The sequence below is a fragment of the Hydractinia symbiolongicarpus genome, chromosome 4 (assembly GCF_029227915.1).
Source record: "Hydractinia symbiolongicarpus strain clone_291-10 chromosome 4, HSymV2.1, whole genome shotgun sequence".
NCBI classification, from domain to species: domain Eukaryota; kingdom Metazoa; phylum Cnidaria; class Hydrozoa; order Anthoathecata; family Hydractiniidae; genus Hydractinia; species Hydractinia symbiolongicarpus.
Window position 1 is genome coordinate 27360873 of NC_079878.1, and position 20353 is coordinate 27381225.

At 31.9% G+C, this 20353-nt stretch overlaps 1 long non-coding RNA gene across 2 annotated transcripts in view; it reads right to left on the reverse strand.

Moving 5' to 3' along the window:
- The window catches only part of LOC130642159 (uncharacterized), a 29079-nt gene extending 16977 nt beyond the window's left edge, over positions 1–12102 (reverse strand). The window contains exons 1-3 of one of the 2 annotated variants that reach the window (XR_008982555.1): positions 12018–12102; positions 11868–11947; positions 11446–11522 (exon numbers count right to left, since the gene is read on the reverse strand). This is a non-coding gene — a long non-coding RNA (uncharacterized LOC130642159). Of the gene's footprint in view, positions 1–10776; positions 11523–11867; positions 11948–12017 lie in introns of those variants that run through there. The other variant, XR_008982554.1, reaches the window with a different exon arrangement.
- Positions 12103–20353: the final 8251 nt, after the last annotated feature.

Here is a 20353-nt window from a genome sequence, read left to right on the forward strand (position 1 = left end):
TAGATTTGAGTATCGGTAAATAGATTGCTGGAAAACTTTTTAGCTCGAGTCTTAGCCCTCAATGTAAAAAACAAGAAGTTCTGTAATAAAGATGCAAAGGTAGCATACTAACTATGTGTATCAAATGACAGAGCTAATCACATTTTACAGCAATACATATGGGTCCTGTTTTCTGCAAAATATTGTCGTTGGAGGAAATGCTAGTATGACGCTTAACAGCAACGTAACATATGTTGAGTAAAAGCATCGCTGCAGTTACTACACACAAGTGATATCTGTCTGCATTTATTTCTTCGGTGCATTGCATTATTTTCTTCCTACAAGACTGATTGGATAAAGCTGAGCAATTGCGCTCCCAATACATGTGTGTGAAGGTGTATTGCTCCCAATGCAAAATAAAATAAAAAGGCATTGTTCAAGCGTTCGATCAAAATGAAAACGGTTTAAAAGTATAAATCACCATCTTATGGGACGGCTTTGTTTTAATATCCCCATGTTTCACTGTCAACGTTAAGTACAAAACTTCGCACGCGGTAATTCTTTCCGTTTTCTCAATCTAATCCTCAAAATTTTCATATTTATACAATCAAGGTTTTCTATTTTTTATCATTATCATTTTTAATTTTAACTTTTATACATACTTCTTTATTCTATCTGATCTTATTACCCATAGTTTTATATTTTATTATTTTATTATCTTTATCATTATTATTTAACAGGGCAACTTTTATATAAATATTTTATTTTTATTTCGTATATTATAGTGTCTTGGAAAAAAACAAAAATCTCACATCAAAATAAATTAAACCAAACAACACTGAACACAAGACCTTTTAGAATATTCTGAATCCGTCACTGTTTATCTCATCATTTTCTTTTTTCACCAATACCTCTTCCTTTGTACCCTGGCTTTCCCAAAGATGAAGATGACAGCTATAGATACACGCCTCCATATGCTCTCTGTTATCCCCCAATCAACGTGTCTTCATTTAATATGGTGAAAAAATTTTTTTTTTGAATTTTTAATCTGTATTTGATGTTCAAGAATGTCTTTAAATGTAGTCTCTTTTATTATAGTGAGTCTGGTGATTGTTTAAGCTGCGTTCTATGCTAATTGCAAGTAAAATAACCTTTTTTGCTTAGTACTTTCGTCCATTTACTCACCGAAGGTAAGATATTTTGTATTTATTTTTAAGAGAGTAAAGTAAAGTAATTTCCATCTCTTCCATTCTATTTCCTCCCCATCAATTTTTCTTTTGAAAAAACTGTTATGCATCTACTGGGTGAATATCATCTCCCCTTTGATTTTGTTGTTGTTTGTTTTTAATGGGTGAATTCGACCTCCCCATCAAGTTTACTTTTGAAAAAACTGTTGTGCATCTACTGGGTGAATATCATCTCCCCTTTGATTTTGTATTTGTTGTTTGTTTTCATGGGTGAATTCGACCTCCCCATCATTTTATTTTTTCTACGTTTTTTTTAATAATTTATAATAAAAAAAATATTTTTCATATATAGTCAATTACGAGTTTTCATTATGAGTTTTAAATATTGAAAGAAAGTTCCCATTGTCCATTAAAGTCGGCATACTATCAACTACTTTTGTTTACAAAAAATACAATACAAGTTGAGTTAATAATGTCTGCAAAAAAACTTTTATGTATTTATTGAATTTGTTTATTTAAAGACATGTCAGTTAATTTATTCCAATCATAAAACTTGCCACACTTCAAGAATTCCAATAGCTTATTATAGATCTATATGAATTGTTTTTTCAACTTAACATCCATGCCTTGCAAGTTCAAAATGTAAACTTTTTCTAGAAAGACATCTTTTAAAACTTATTGAGTTATCAAATAGTTAGTTTCACTTGATAAAGCTTGATATAAGTTTCAAATAGATTTTTCATAGTAATGTATAACTAATTTCGACAATTTGCCGTCCATGTTGTCAAAGCTGTTTTCACCAAAAGACATCAGCAAGCTCATGGTATCGAATATTGCTCACTATAAAAACGGTAAAGTTCTAAATAATCGCAATTGTTGTATTTTTTTAAAAATTTAATATTTTGAATACTGCGTCTACTAATTTTAATATTCCTAAAATTCCCCATGTTTACTTCTTAATAAACATTGTGGCATGTCTTTTTCAAACCCATCCCTTTTTCTTTTTGTTATGATGTTTCAGATTTAACCTTCATTGTAAACATTTTTAGACAAATAAAAATAAAATCCAGCAGAAGAAAAATCCTACACCTGATTTGCAGCTATGAACATTCATTCAAAAGATTTACGAGTTTTTCATTTGGTTAATTAAGCCAAAAAATGCAATACAAGGTATTAAGTTTAGTTGTTTTATACTGAATCAGTTTTTGCTTTGTAATATTTACAGAGGTATTTTTCACGCGAACGTGCGATACAGCAATCTAATCTAACTCGCCTTCACAGCATATTTGTATAATTGTGTTTTTATTAAAAAACATGTTTCTGTTTCCGATAGGTCATATTGAAATGCAACGATTTGATGAATTCTTGCCGTACAGTATGTCATACAAATAAAAGATTATGTTGGTTGATGTTGGTCAAATATTTGACCATTATCTGATAGTTAATAAACACGTGCCAAAACGTCGCGATCAGGACGGAAAAGCGGGGTATAACCTGCTGACGAGTCATATCAGAGACAGATTGTGTACATTGACACTTTCTGGTACGGATTAGGATAAAAAGATCATTGATATCTTACTCAGTTTTCCAATCAAGCACTGTCTGTGCTTTCATGGTTGTGTGTCTCGCATAAAAACTTCAAACGCAGTTCCTGTATTCTACTTACTTGTGGGAACTGAAGACGCTATGTTGGGTAAAATAGGAGTATCTACATTGCAATGCAGATTGAACTAGTCTTTTAATTCGGAAAGTTTAATGACAAAAAGGGAAGGTTTCCCTCAAAGAGTAAGAAGCCGCTGAAGAACTTTTGCCTTATGATCGAAAAAGCAATGGATTTCAGCTGTACTGAAACAAACAACTATGAATGTCGAAACATATGAATTGGCGAATTTCACGAATCCTTGGAATTTCGCAAGACAGCAGCCACATGCATTGTCACCATCCACCAAAACCAATAATTTTTTCTGTCAAGATTTAATACTGTGGTAGTTGAATGAAAGGAATACAAATAACTTCCACTAACGAACCAAACAGCAGGATCAGTACCGGACAGCAATGTCGATTATGTGGCATGTTTTATTCAACCCATTGTCTTAGGTAATTTTCTGCCATTTAAATAACCCGTTACGCTAAAGAATACTGCATGTTTTTATGGCTTAACCAAGTCTGAAAGTATGAATATGAAATGTTCCTATTGTTATTGTTATAATGTATTTAACCCGCCAGCCTTTACTTGTAAGCGAAACTGTATGAAAGTATGAAGTTCCAGGAACATTTTCAAAAAGACAAATTATTTCTTGGCAGTAATAAAAGTTTAACACACAGCTTATTATTGTAGGTTCTGATGGACATCACAAAAGTGAGAAAACAACTGCACCTTTCCAATCTGACAATACTGGTTAATTGCTCCTGGTGGAAAAACATGCCGCATAAATGAAATCTCCTGCAGAATGTCATCAATGATTGATCAAGTTGTGTCTATTATGACAACTTATTGTAATAGTGTTTTATATGGAACTATTTTACTTATACTGTTGTAATGAATTGAAAAATAAAGTTGTTCATTGCCAGATAAATTTGTTTCAGGGGATTACAAAATGTATTGTTTACCATATATTCATTACCTGTGTGACACATTGTTCTACTTTTTTCTGTTTGTTAAAAATACACGATATCATTTGCTCTGGAAATGATGGTAATGTTGGAGAAGCGCCACAGACAACATGCACATACGAGAAAACACTTTATAATTTTTCACATTTCTTTCGTTGCTGTATGTTGTTAACAGTCAACTTCCGACTTTTGTTAAGAAATAAGACGAGTTTACGATTAGCAAAGTATAAAAAAGCAGGAAAAGAAAACCAGACAGTTATTTCAAATTTAGATTCAAAATACCGTTCGTACCAAATGTTCTCCTAAATATTTAGATGCTCTTATATCAAAAACGTGTACGTTTTGTTATTTACTTTTTTCATATTAAAATCAGCCTTTGTGAAAGCACATTATCTTATCTTCTTTTGTTATTTTTGAAATTGTAGTATAAGAACGTATAGCTACGATTTTTATTTATATGTATATTTAATTTTCTCGTTCTGTTATATTTTACAATTTATACGGAACTTTTTACAATCATAGCACTCTTATCTTCATGTTACATTTTCCAATTCTCTTTTTTTAAGAAATTGATATATTTTATCACGGATTAATTAACTGCCGTTATTCCGTCTACACGTGTGTTTTTTATTTCAAGACTCACTTTCCATTTTATAAATATTATGAACTTAGTGTTTTGACATATTTTAGTTATTTTATTCCCGAAAGGTGTGTAAGGCAATGTGTATCTGGCCTTGATATATGACATTTTTAAATTATAATTGCACGTGATCGGTGCGATTGTGACTCGACGACGAAAATACGACTACTTTTCGAATGTGAAGTAAATTCGTGTGCAGAAGTTGTCTGCGTAGTTGACACGTAATGGGAAAAACAAAACGACTGCATAACGAATGGTTCATTAAATTATGTGTGAACGTTGGTTTGCAAGTAATGTGGAAATTGATTTTTGTTGCTCGTGTATATTAATACGAAAACAGATGCAGATCAAATATGGACACCGAAATGGGAGTGGGTGTAATACACATGACCTGAACAAAAATTTTGAAAGATGTTATTCGCTAAACAGTCACCGCCTAGCGAATACGTATAACTTATTCAGTATGAACATTATAAAGGGTGAAGAGAGAAAGCCCAAGATAATTATATATTTGCTTGAAATGTAATTACACTATTAAACTTAATCCAAAAAATTCTGCAATTGCTGTTCTCGCTAATTCGTCTGCATTAAAAAATGGATTATGTTAATAAACACCAAGCATTAAAAATGTTTTGCATATAAATGAGGTAGTTGATAAGATCAAAGGAACAATCCACAAGGGCAAAACAAAAATGTTTTTCGAAAATTTAAGGTACTTCTGTATTAACTAATGAAAGAGAATTTTTTAGTTGTTATTCAAAAACAAACGAAATAAAGTTAGTAAACTAACTATCTTTATCCATCAAAAAAGCGTGTAGTTTTGTATTACTTTGTGTTGATATTAAATAAGAATTTCAATTTGTAGCAAAATTTTTACCATGAGTACAGTTTACACGATATTCTCAATTCAAGTCCTGCTAAAAGTCACAAAAACATGTGCATGCAACAAGAGACTAAAAGCAGAAACAAAGAAATATTTAATGGTATTAAGCTTTTTTTTTGCATTTTTTAAAACTGAGACAGTTTTGAATGTTGGACACAAAGAAAATGATATGTCATTTGGTTCGGAAATACCCATCATTCATATCAAAACTTAAGCGCGTAAAGGTGGAAAATGTTTATTTTAAGTGAATGCGCTAAAGAATAGGATGCTTGGAACGTAGCTATGAACTTCTCGTGAAAGAGAATATTCGTGGGAATTAATTATCGCGAATTTAGCGAGGTGGTGGTTTTTGCGAAAATTAGATTCGCGAAAAATGCTAACATGAGTTTATGGTTTAATTTCAGTATTAATTTTACATGTCTTTTAAATATATAGATATTCTTTAATTAAACATATGAAAGGATTTTCTATTAAAATAACGTTCCAACCTGATGTTTGATCAACTCAAACTGACTTTAAGCATTAGATATAATTTTTCTTTTCATTTCCTACCCGGATAAAAAATTGAAGATAACGATTTTGTGATAGCCTAAATTTACAGAAGAAGATAAATATAACATACAAGGAATGACTTTAGGTGGTAATATCCCTATTTTATGTGCAAAAAATTTGTCCCGTTTTTGTCGCATTTAGCTTTGAGTTGGCTTGAAGAATTTACAATATTGGAACAGAATTGGGTGGTTGTGTTTGTGAAACGGAGTTAATGTGATTGTTACTCTAAATTAACCGCAGAAGTCATTCTGAAAATTTCAGTTCATGTATGCCACGAAAAATGTTTTTATGAAAGTTTAGCATTTAAAAGGACGGTCACGATTTCAAATATTCGAAATCGCTACGTATATATCCATATTAATAATATTTGAAAAGTATTCTTTTAAATATTTTGAAGTTTCACATTTAATTGGATTTCTCCACATAACATATTCTTGAGTTTCGGAAAAGCAATCACCTACTACCAGCGGATTGTTGTGCAAAAAATCATCAGTCGAAAGGAATTTCCTGCAGCATTTCTTGTACGATAGATCAAGTCACTGTTGCTTTCAACGAGTCGTGAACTTTATTAGATATATGTCGCAAATATCTTGATATCTTAAATTCTTCAACAGGAGAAACATTTGTCCATGTTTGTATGAACCATTCCTTTTATTAGACAGCACCAAGCGAAAGATAACTGTATTTACATACACTGCAATGTGATATGCCACATTTTTTGTAAATGTAATACATCAAAAGCCGAATTGGTTAAAATCAGTGCGTGATCATGTTTTATCAATATGGAACGGCAGCATGGTTAAAGTTGCGTTTTTTTCAAGTTAATATTTAAGATCCTATGCAAACAATTGCTTTATGTCCATCTACAGGAATTGCTCAAACAGTTCTTTAAATCCATCAAAGTAACAATTGTTCTTATCTAAAAATACATGTATTTTAATAATTAAAAATACGTAAACAAGACCTTTAAAGCAAGAAGACAATACTTTTGGCCAATACAACAGTTCAGTTTACCAAAGCACATGCGTAGGATAGGTAAAAAGTGAAAAGTATAAAATACAAGTAATTGATAAAATTATTTCTCTCACCTTGTGAAAAATTGGCATCCATGAACTGAAAATTATAAAATTTCAAAATACTGCGACGTAAGTGCACACCAGCTGCGTTTCACAAACGTTACAACCAGTCGTAAAGTTATACTTTGATAGAAGTAATTTTAGCGATTGAAAACGTAGATGGTATGTTTATTTTTAGCTCTGTTTATATACATTGTACCCAGGTATAAATTAGCTAGAATTATGAGCGAGTAAAACTAGGAGAAATTTGTAGTATAAGAATATCCTAGTTAAAATTATAAAAAATCATTACAATTGGTACTTCAAATCCACGTCAAAAGGCCATTGACAGTAATTTTTAGTGCAATTGACAATTAAGCGACAGGAACTTTCAATTGGTACTACGAATTGCATAGTAGTAGTAATGTATGCTATTTTACTGACAAAGTAACTCTATTTTAAGTTCGGGTAGCAAAATTTGTAAAAGAAATTCTGTACAAGAAGCCCAATATACCGTAGAAATGACAAATTCAAAATAGGTGAAAACTTATAGGTAAAAAAGTAATTACAAACCAAGAAGGGGAAAGGGGGATAGTGTAGAATTTAACCTCGAAGTTAGGCGTTTTAATTTTACCTCATTTCTTGCGCGCGCATACAAAATGAACTGACGTAGTGATACAAAACTACATGTTTTTTGTATCGTTGTTGTTTTGTTTTGACAGAATGGATCAATAACGTTTTTGTTTACTTATGTATATAACTCATAAATATATATAACCAAGATCGTTGTTAGGTTGCAGTACCTTAAACTTTCTGTTTTACATACGACACATGCGCTTATCACTTTCTGTTTTCCATGTTAAATGACATTATATGGTTAAATTAACCGCCAACGTGGCAATGATGTTTAAAATTAGTAATTATTTTTATATAGCTACTCTATTTTTGTATAAATATAATTTTATACAATTATTATGCCAAAATTAGCTTAAATTTTCGGATGTGTGGAAGAATAAAATCGGTAAAAAGAAGGCAGTGGCAATAAGTAAATGTGTTTTTTTTTAAGTTATTATCTTTTAAGTTATTGTTACTTTATTATTATTTAAATTATTTACCCGTAATATCCTTCCCAGTTCCTATTGGTAGTACTATCAACAAGAGTTCTGGTAAGCGTTTAAAGCTTCTATTTGATCTACAAAAGGCGTGCAGGCACAGCAATCGCTGATCAGAAACATTTCATAGTAAATTTTCAGGACTTAACTGAATCTTGCCATTCTTGGCACAAAGAAAGTATGTAGTATAGAACTGCCACCAACGTGTCAGTAATTTTAGCTGAGAGAATTATTTTACTTTCTGGAAAACTAACTCTTATTCCGCATCTGAGGACGTTAACCCTATTCGGTCCGGGGTTTTTTGAACATACTATGACCGGGGGGGGGCGGATTCCGCCCCCCCTCAATAACTTTTCATAGGATTGTTTAAATTGAGTCAAACTTGGCACACTTATAGTACGCCATAAAAGGAACAAAATAGCGGCAATAAATTTTTGCTTGCGTCAGCACATTTTCTGTGACGTCATCGGAAGCTTGAAAATTGTTAAAAATGCCACTATCTGCTTAAAATATAATTACTTTTGTTCTAGAGCGAATTTTCACATTCTGTTTGATGTTTCTGAAAGCTAAATAAAATTTTTTTAACATATCTTCCGGTTTTTACATGGATCGAATAAAAAATTGCCAAAAATTGCCCGAAAATCCGTTTTTTTCCGATTTTCGGGTAAAATCCGAAAAAATCGGGAAATCGGATTAGTCACGTGTCAAAATTATTCGAAATGATTCTTCTTGATAAAACAAAGTTGTGTTGCTAGTTTCAAGCTCTAAGGATAATCCTAACATGAGTTATTATATTTTCCCCATTATAAGGATTTCATAGAGATTTTAGGGGTAGTTTCGAATAATGGCCAATATCAAAGCCTCTGAAAGGTATGGGACCTAAAAATTTAACATGCAGGTGTCTAATAGATAAATGTTGAAACTCAGTAAGTATCATAGCCGTATAAGAAAGCAATCAGGAGTTATTAAAAAAAACCGTCAGGGGGGGCGGAATCCGCCCCCCCCCCGGACCGAATAGGGTTAAACAAAGGAAAAACGATATTTAACTTTCGCGTCAATTATTTCCCGCAACTTTGGCAAGTTCTATGTTTTGCAGAAATATATTCCGCGAAAATTAATTCCCTGAAAGTATTGTGAAAACACTCCGCAAAATTTGTTTTGTTTGGTTTCCATACGCAAAATCTTTTACCTATATCTTCATTTTTACGTAGCTTTATCTATACTCAAAATCTAGAGAATGATGACATTCATTTAATTCAATGTAATTTTTTAACTCTATTATACCTGGGGGGGGCATAACTTTAGATAAAGTGCTAAAATTTTTTTTGACTATTCCTAACTTTTATTATTGCTTCTGATGAAAAAAATTTTGAAAAATTTTGTACTTTGCTGGGGTTATTGCTTTTCTTGCACGGGGGTAAATTCTTTGCAATTTTGAAAACCGTAAGGTGATATATGGTTACTAGGGATAAATATCAGACCAGATTTGAAGGAAATATCGATCCAGCAAATTGACGTCATTTCAGATCCATATGACGTCATTATATTGTTTTCCTTTCCTCGATTATCTTTAAACGCCATGTTTTACATACATGCCAAGTTTAATGACATGAGCATTAATATTTCTGGTAGAACGGGTCTTTTTATCTTTATCGTTAAAATAAGAATTTTGCCGAAATGACGTCTTTTTTTATCCCAATGAGGTCATTAAAATTACTTTTTTCATGTGAAGCACATATTTTGTGTTCATTCCACAAATCTACCAAGAATCAAGGTTATATCATTAGTAACAGTCTAGAAATTAAAACGTATTAAAAAATTGGGAAAATGACCATTTTTCACATGTCTGACGTCATTTCTAATGCCTATGACGTCATCAAATTACTTTTTTACCTGGATTGAGTTCGTACTAAGACATTTTGCAATTGAGCTAAGTTTCATCACTTAAGCACAAGTGGTTCAGGATTTATGGCCCGCGGTAACTTTGTGCCCCCCAGGGTTACAAGGGCCAAAAAAGCTTGTCGTACACAAGATGTCGAATGTCAAATCGCATTAAATCCCACATACAACGGACATATGTCAATAAGAAAGGCTTGCAAGAGTAAGCACATATCTATGAAAATAAGTTCTTTACACATTATACCAAATTAAAGAAGAGGATACACCAAACAATGCACGAGCCGTATAAACTTTTCTCATATAGAAAACCGACCCAACAGGCAAACTATCATTCTTGTATAACAGACCCTGCAACTGATTATTGAAGTATTGTGTATACAATATACTGTAATACACTTCAGGGCTGTAAGAATTTACTTTGTTCTCACTAACTTTTCTGATTTGATTAGTATAAATGCCTTGTTTTCACATCGTCGAAACTACATCAAGCGTAAAATTAACTGATTTCTTTAAAATCGCGAATATTACGATAAGTGGCGAGTAGAATTTATTTAACACTTATACACTTTCTGTTTATTTAATAGAACGGCCGTGTATTGATAGAAGAGAATCCAAAATTCGTTTTAACCCTATTCGGTCCGGGTTTTTTCGAACATATTACGACCGGGGACGGCGGAATCCGCCTCCCCCGGTCGGTTGGTACGAATGTGTGACGCAACCGTCGAACGGTAGAAATTGAATGAAATGTAGGTTTTGAGTTTGTTTTACTTCCTTAGCGCGGAATTGGTACAACAATGAAGTTCCTTTTGTTTTAAATTTTTTAAAGAAATGCTAGCTTAGACGATAATACCCTAAGACAACAAACATAATCTTGCATTGGAACTGTATTACAATACGAACTTTAAAAAGTCATTTTTATTGTATATTTTTCACGTGTCATATGGTCTCTAGCAACAAAATACAAAAATTTGTGTATTTTATTCATCACTTCTCGCGACAATACTTTGTGTAAAATAATTTTAGTTTTTTTTAAAACTTTTTACTCTTTTAGCGCGGAATTGGTACCACAGTGAAACTGCACAGGAGTTAAAACTGCCGTCCTAATGTTTTAGTAAACCCCAAGCATGCGATAGGTTTGTGATTAAAGTTTGACAAGGGATTTTTGCACTAAACACAAAAATGCCGCGTAATTAAAATATATATAATATAAAATAGCAACTTTTTGACCCTGGTCAAAAAAATGAATAGAAATCAAAACATTTAAACTGTGGTAATGCAAACGAATGACTGAATTATGGTCAACTATTTAGTCGCTTTTGTTAACAGCGATTTGAAGATGATATATAAATTATGACTTTTTTGCACTTTTTTCATTACATCGCGCAGAAAGGATGATGATCCTAGCTACATATCTAAGCGGAAAAAAAACACAGAACTAAGTTTACTAGAAATGGCACACCTACTGCACGCTGCTATTTGCTTACTACAAAAATGAATACACAAACTTAAAAACACTTCATACCACCTTGGAACAACCCCTCTGCGTCAGTCAATTTTTTTCATAGCAACTTTTTGTTGTCATCATTATCTTGTTAAAGTCATCTAAATAAGTAAATACAAATTGGTTAAAGAACTGTTTTAATTGTATTTTTGATACATCTTTTTATATTGCTCATGCCTGCAATATATTTTTCTTGCACAACGTTTAGATGATTTTCCGATACACATCTAAACACATCTAAATTCGGAAAAATATCTCGTCCGAAAGAGGAAGAATGTCCCAAAAATTTATTTGCCTTGCCTCCCATATCTCGTATATTTCTGTATGGTTTTTAAAAAAATGATTTGTTATTTAGAATATAAGAACAATTTATGTTTAGCCAAAACATTACAAAACTTTAAAGGATGTTTTCCAGCAAGCGTGGATAAATTAAAATCTGCACTCACCATTGTTTTTTTACACCATTGCCACTTCATACACCGTAGTTTACTGATATTTCGCGCCATTTTGTATATTCAGTTATTGCCTACGATGTTCACTCAAAAATCTACGCACTTTAAATACTAAGAATCCATCGCTTTAAAAATGTTACTTACTTTTTTGAAACACGTTGACTTTGTTGCTCTTTAACTTTGGTAAAATTCCGTGATTTTCTTTTACACTATAAACGAAATAAAATTTTTTTTGTAATGCTTCTGTATCCAGAAAACTTGTGGATGAAAAATAGTTTTTAATATAAACTTTATTTCTGAATGAAAAAATAAAAATTAACTCACCAGATAAAACACTTTAATTCCTTCCTCTTGCACTTCGTATAAAAATGTCTGTTAGGCATCATGTTCAAGTAAGCAAATTTTCTTGGTTCATTAATTTTTAAAAACAGAACATTTCCATTGCGTCAATTTATGATAACTTCACTAACTTTATATGCGCCTAAAGAATAGTGATTATTAATTTCATTTAGAAGACGGGAATAAATTCGACAAGAGACCATTTAATGTTAATTTCATGTGATAGTCGCACAGTGCACGCTATATAACGCTGGATTTAAGGCTGGGATTCTGATAGAAATTAAAAGTATATTACAGCTTAAAAACAAATTAATGTGGTTTAAAAACAAATTATTTCTTTAAAACCGGTTAAAATTATATTTGCGCGATGTTTTACGACGAACATTTCATAAGCAACAACAAGTAGCATTCTTCAAAAAAAAGCAATTAAGACAGCCTAAGTAAACCGAGTAAAATGAGACACTCGCAAGGTAAACGACTAACAAATCGTGGGTGTTAGCATGGATGATTCTTGCCCTTATTAATATTTGTGCTAAAAATTACTTTGCGCTCATATGGAGAATACTTGTGCCAGGATTAAATATTTCAATTAAAAGGAAGAAGCAAGTTACGACACTTTTTTCTTATTCTGGCGGCATAAAGTCATCCCGGCAAACCTTTCAAGCCTTTCATATAAACAGACCCTAAAATTAAAAATTTCACATCCAGAATAAAACGTTTTTTGTTCTAAAACTAACTTTCCCCCATTGACAACCAGAAAAAAATTTTACCCAGTGGGCATTTGCGACATTGAAAAGACGTTGATTTTACGTTGCAAATAAAAGTTTTTTTGACGTCTTCTTCCGACGTCTATTCAACGTCGGACATCAACGTCTTTTCAACGGTAAAACAACGTCTTGCAACGTCTTTTCAACGTTAAAACAACGTTGCAGGACGTTGTTTTAACGCTGAAAAGATGTTGATGTCCGACGTTGAATAGACGTCGGAAAAAGACGTCAAAAAAACTTTCATTTTGTTTTGTTTTAGAAATTAAAAACACTGTCTTTACTCAAAAAGTGTTTTCTTAAAATGTATACATGTTACTTAGTGTTAAACTTTTTATTGCTATCTTTTTGTCTCCATAACGACTATTATAGATTTTTAAACAGATATGCATTGTATGCATCCCTCTCGATTTACTTTAAAAATTATTTCTTAATAATAGCCAGGAACGTTTACCCGAGCATTGACGGTGATGAAATTATATATCATAGACATACCTTAGGGAACACATTTTGGAAGAAAAAGAAAATTTGGCGAAATTGGCGGAATTTAATTTTTCTGGATACCAAAATAATAAAATTTTTCGATGAACGAAATAAATAATAATAATAACTTCTTTTTTATCATTGCAGCATTGCTGTGTTACAGATCAGCCGGTGTCAGGGCTTTTATTTTCTCGTTATCACTGTTAGTATAATTTTTTTTAATTCGAACTTTGTCCAAAATTTTAAATTATCTAAAGCATAAATTATTTTTTAATTTAAAATTTTGATAACTTCATATAATCTCTCGTTAGACGGAGACAACTGATTTCTTTTCACTTCGAGTCGCAGTTTGATAATTTCTCAACACTGCATCTAAAAGGGTGTTTAAACTCAATGAATTTGAGATAAACTAAAAAATATTTCGCAATTTTCTGACTCGTAAAAGTTTTTTTTAAAGTGACCAAAGTAACTACATTTCTCACCATTGATAGCTTTGATGATGTTTAACTTTTCAAAGAGACGTTTCCCCGCATTTCCGCGCATACTGTATGTCGACTGTAAACTGTTAGTCATAAGCCTATAAACAAATGTAATCTATACTTGGTTGGCAAAAATCATTATCGTGTATAAAAGGTTCCTATTTGTAATTGTATGTGTGAAGGTAAATAGTATTTATTTCAGGATGCAAGCTCAGAACCAAGGGACAGTTTGTTCGAAATGGCGAATGTTTAAATTAACGGCATTCAAATTAGCGGATGTGTACTGTATTAAACAAATTATCCAAATTTTAGAACTCCAGGCTCAACCAAATGCTTCAATTTCATATAAAAAGCTGCACAACTAATTTCATACTGAGGCTACCTTAAAATATGTTGATTGTTCGCGTGATAAAAGAGGTTTATAGTTTGCCATTTGTTTGGTTTATTTATTTATTAACTTTTCTACTAAATTTTTGCCTTTTAAAACGTAGTTGGGTGACACTAACTAAACATATTTTTGAGTGAAGCCTAATCAGTACGGCTGAACTTATTATAAGCTGTTTTGCAGACTAAAAAGTTAAAAAAACATAGTACCATACCTAGAGCCAACTAGCTACGCCTTTTCTTTTCTCCTTATATCAGAATATAAGATAAAGCTAGCTAGCTTTCATCGGTCAAAAATGTACAAAATAGTACATAAAGCTATATAGCTTTTATTAGCTTGGTATTAAAGAGCATGTCATGAAAAGCACAAGCTGTTTATTGTTTATAAAAACCCTAATCCCTAAACAATCACTACTTACTTCCTTAACAAAGCCTGTTCCTTTCTTCTTTATGCCTTATGACTGAAAAAGATCTTGTAATGATGCTCCTGCCGATCAATATTGATTGACTAATTTACTCTTTAAATGTTAAAGTTTTAAATCAAAACAAATTAATATGAATTTACATATGTTTTAAAGTTATTGGTATATAGCTACCTTCCAAAATTCAGTTTCAGATTTTCTGATGGGAGTAACTAACAAAGCATTATTGCGCCATTTTAATTAAAAAAATGCTTTTTTTCTTGTTTGGCATGCCATTTAATTGTGGTACTCACAAAATATGCTTGTAAATCTAAGAAGGAATTTCCTTTTAGATTTACAACCAGATTTCGTGTGATTTTATCAGACAAATTGGTTAATACTGCACCTTAAATTTATTTTCCTTTAAACCATTCACACTATTTAAACAATAAATTCTCTGCTTAGCCAGCCCTTTATAATTGCATTTTGTGTATTTGTGCAAGAATCTTTTTTTTTTTCGTGCAGTACTAGTAGGCTCGAGCATAAGCCAAATTTACCCGTTACGTTTTAAATCAAAAATACTAGCGACTGCACAATAGCGTTCTCGTTTAAGTTTTGTAAAATATTGACCCAATTTCGATGATAATATTCGGTTGCGTTTACAAAACGCAACAGGAAATTGTATTTACTGGTTCCAATGCCATCGCAAGTAGCTACATTGCAAAATTTTAAACAAAGATAAATAGTTTTACATTAAAAGAAGCTACTTTGCGCATTACTAACATACCGCCTGGAAGTGCGGGGTAATCGTTCTGCGGACACCGGAATCAGGAGCTGCAGACAAATCCGCTACACTACCTCGACAATTATGTTAGTGCACAAAGTACCTTACCTTAAGTATAACATACAGAGATGGTCATAATCGAAGGTCCGATGGGGGTGAAACATTCTCTGTTGTAAATGAACAATGTACAAAGATAAAAAACACAGGTTTTGTTTTAGCTTCTGTTATCCAAAGTAACTAAAACTAACAATGACAAGATATTAAGTAAATATTTTTCAAATAAAGTAAAGAAGTTTTTATAATGTTGTTAATTATGCGTATAATAATGGGTGTGCGTGTTATATCACTCTTTTATACGCTTTTACTGTCATATGCAAATTGGAGTCTTTATTCCCGTATGTTGTTTATAGTCAAGAAAAAAAAAACATATCCACAAATCTGATCAAAATTTATTGAGAAAACACAGCTATATTTAAACCTCGTCACCACAAGTAAAAAGAAAATATTTTTGTATAATGTATTTGTGTCAACGTTTAATACAACAACATCACCCACGGCCTTGAGCCTTTATTTCTACTTTCTAGTAAAATTTCATGAGATCGAAAATTAAAGCTCTTATTAATTTTTTAGAGGATTTATGTTGTGACTGGCAAACAGGGGCGAAAGAAAACGATATTCCAAAAATTCTGATAAAATCATAAACTTGAATAAACTTTTTTCTGGAAGAATAAAAAACATAAAAATCAATCCTACTGCTTTTCGGATATCAATTAGGGGCAACTTTTGCAATGTGGTTGTCGTCCTTTACCATCACTTATTTACGGACTTCGCCTACCGTATTCAATTATTATTAAAGCCCGAATATAACTTTTTCTGCCATATACTTTCAAGAATTGTCATGCTTTCGCTTAGATCGATGTTTGCTAACAACTCACAGCGCTCACTACCGCGCCTACGCAGTACACGCCGCCTGTCAAAGTACTTTTAAACCGGGTCCCTTTTCTAATATCTCAAGTCTTTTTGGTCCGTTTATACACATTATATTAATAAAATTCGTGAATGGAGAGTCAACAAAGGAGACCTTATTAATGATTTACTGCTTTTCATGTTTTATTTCCTTGACAGAGACAAACTTTTATCCTTTTGTTGGATTTTTAGGGCGGCATTTCGCTGTTGTTCGCTGTTTATGCAGTTGTTGTTTGCGTTATTTTCCTCAGAATGAGAAGAAGAAATGTAAGTATTACTTTCTATACAATAATTATTACATGTAGGAAGAAAAAAATCAGCTAATTTCTTAATAACACAACGAAACATTCGTTGTAATTTCGTAAAAGTATGGATTTTGCTGCATAAATTATTGCGTTTTGATTTCTCTTCTACTAATTGGAAAATAAATGAGTTGACATAGACAGCAAATTAATAAATTAAATCAAACTCAACTTTTCACAACTGAAAAGCATTTGTTTGCATTGTGCACGCGCGCACATGTTATGCGCATCTTATGCACAGATGCCACAAAAATGATATGCACCAAAATTTTAGCAAGTCCACGGGTGGTGTACGTGTGAAAGAGAGACGACGCAATATGATCGCGTTTGAATTTTTGATATCAGTTTTCCCTTGGAGGAAAGAATACGGAAGGAGAAACAACTCTTTTAATTCTATTGAAACACTGCGTGAGGTTCTAGCAGGTGTCTGTATAGAAACTTAATTTGAAATTTTAGCGGTTGTGTGACTAAATTATTCGTAAATAACAATTCGCAACTATGATTGGTTATAAAAACAATTAGATAATTTGATGATGAATTTGATAATATTATCAAAACAAGAAGCCATATTGAAATCGGTAAAATTTCTTTTGTTTTTATGTTAACATAACTAACGAGGAAGCACGTGCTCGACATTTTTTTAAACAAAAAGAAAAAGTTTATATCTCGTTTTAAAACGACGTTCTGTTATAAGAAGTTATTTCTTTAGTTAGAATAAACATCAATCCAGCACACATTTTGTCGGCACTCGTCCGGCGCATATCTATCTATATTGTTTTTCATGATCAAAGTGGTATACTCAAGCCTGCAAAAATAGGTTAATATCATGGTTAAACGCTTATTTCCAAACGTATTGTTGAAGTTTTTAACAGTAATGTTTACCGACTTATATTAGGCACACTTTCCATACAATAATAACGTGCCTGCAGCGTGTTACAGTCAGATTTCAATAGAAAAAAGTTAGTCCCTATTAAAAGAGAATATGGAATTTGATCATTCTTTTGCGAAAAAGAATCGGTCGAGCACCTCACGCACTGATTCTTTTAAAATTAAAAACAATAGAAAATTCAATACATTTAAAGCGTACAGAAATGAAGTTGTTTCTGCTTCCGTATTCTTTCCTCCAAGGTTTTCCAAAAGAGAATGAAAAACATCTTTTCAAAAAGAACCATTATTACGCTCAATAATTGTTGTATCGTGGACTTATTTAGGCATCAACTTGAAACTAGTGATGTTTTTCTTCTACAATTAATTTATGTATACTAATACCCTATCCTTATTGCATTGTCATAAATGTGTTTTTATATATCCGTATTTTCCTTTACATCAATGTAACAAGATCTCTCACCGAATACAGAATTAAAGTTGACATAAATGCAACAAAGAAATCAGATAAACATTGGTTGGATGGGAGAGACAGAATCCTATACGCAGTTATATTTGTAAGATCATTAATTAAGTTCGATTAGATATTAAACAATTGTTGAAAAGAGAGCTGTTTTCGGTGAAAAACTCTGGCGTACACCACAATAAATACTACTTTTAAAAAACCTGGAAGTACCACTGTCTTAGTCCGTCATAGAATTGTCATATATGAACTTGTTTTTCTAGTTTAGAGTCCGCGATCTCCTTAAGTAAACAACTCACCGCTTTTTTAGCTTTATATTATTTATATACATTTTATTCCGTGTAAGTGAGCATAGTTTCTTTAAGGCATGTAAGAATATGGGTAAGTTTTTATTTGGTGATGATAAATCAGGGGGTTTCTTTGCTTTCTCTATTTCAAGAAACAGTGGAGTAGTGAAAAAAATTAATAGATCAAAAACATTTCGCAAAATAGAGAAATACAAAAAGTGATTGTTAAACCAAACAGGTGTATATTATTTATAAATATTACTGAGTGAATGTGTAATTTTTTTATATCAAACTTTGCCTGCACATATAGAGATTTAAAGGTTTAAAGATGAAAACTTCAAAAGTTGCTATAATGAAACCGCTGCTAAACATATTCTTTCAATTCGTCACCTAGATGAAAAGTCAGCAAGACAATTCAATGTTTTTGCTACTACGGGAAACCTCAAACCCTGTTACTGTTGCAGATTTCTGTAGTTACGAAAGAAAGTTGGCATATGGAATGTTAGAGCCATTTCTAATATTGTAGAGCTAAATCTGTCAGGTGCCTTCACAGATCTTATAATGCCAGAGAGGTCAGAAGAATCATTTTAATCTTTTTGAAAGCCGCAATAAAGAAATAGTTTCGGCTACCTAATTCAAGCAAAATTGTCACATTAAGTATTATCTAATTTGACTTAATGTTGGCGGTGCCGGTAGTGGTGGTTATATTGAAGGATATATTCTCATTTCTCGCGAATATTTGAGTCACCAAACTAAATCAAATATAAAGACTGAATCAAAATTTCAACACAATTTTATTCAGGTAACTGGTTATAAAATTTTTTCCGGTAAAACATTACAAAGACAATACTGGTAGTAGTAAGTATCGGTTCGTTGTGGTGTATATATAGACGTATTCTTTATAATTTAAAATCCGCGATCAAATTAAAATGTGTACCAAAGCGGGAAAATATTCAACCTAATTGTTTGAAATGTCTTAGTACTGCTTTTGTACCTGTCATTCGTTCATTGTCAAATAAAGCTAGCACTTTAAATACTATAAGTTAAATAAGTGCAATCAGTTGCTTGTATTCATTGTTTGGTATTGAAGGTATTGCTGAAAAAATAGGTAGTTATTATGCGAGAATGTCTCATGGAATATTTTTAATTTAACGATAAAATAATTAGTAATGACTTACTTTTATTTGTCAAATCTTATAACTAAAATTGAAAATCAGTTTCATTGAGGCGCCACTTCTATTGTGTTAACTCATTATTGCCATGCAAAATCACAAAAATGACTTACTTCATCAAAAACATTAATATTGATTCACCTTTGGGAGCGCTAAACTTTGTACCAGTGATATTCCAGGTGTACTACGTCCAACCAAAATATTTTTTATAATTTAACATAAAATATATAAATAAATTATACCATATTTTAATAAATTAATGGCAATGTAAAAAGTGCAGTCCAACTTCATTGAGATGTTGTTGAGTATCGTTCCGCACGATTATTGCTGCTGTATGATTATTAAGCGAGGTTGTTGCGTGAAAAAGTTGTGTGCATACGAAATATTTATCGAATGGATCTGACTGATACATTGCAATTTCGTCATACTGATTTACCTACGGTACCTGAAAGATTTTTCACTAACATAATGTTTTGTTGATATTTTAAGAAAGAACAAGAAATTTTAATATGATAGTGACGAATATCCAAGAAATTAAGTTACTGCGGGTGATGATAATGCTGAGAGTATACTCCTGCACTACATCAATTCTATAATTAACCGATAAAAGGAGACCCTCGTTCTGTCAGATCTAATATGTTGACTACTATATACTGCTAAAGAAGTGAATTAAATAAAGAACTAATACAACGCTTTTAAGTTTTTATTAACGCAAATATTGCATTACAAATGCGCTGTCAGGGGTAATTATTTTTTAATCGTTGTTATTTA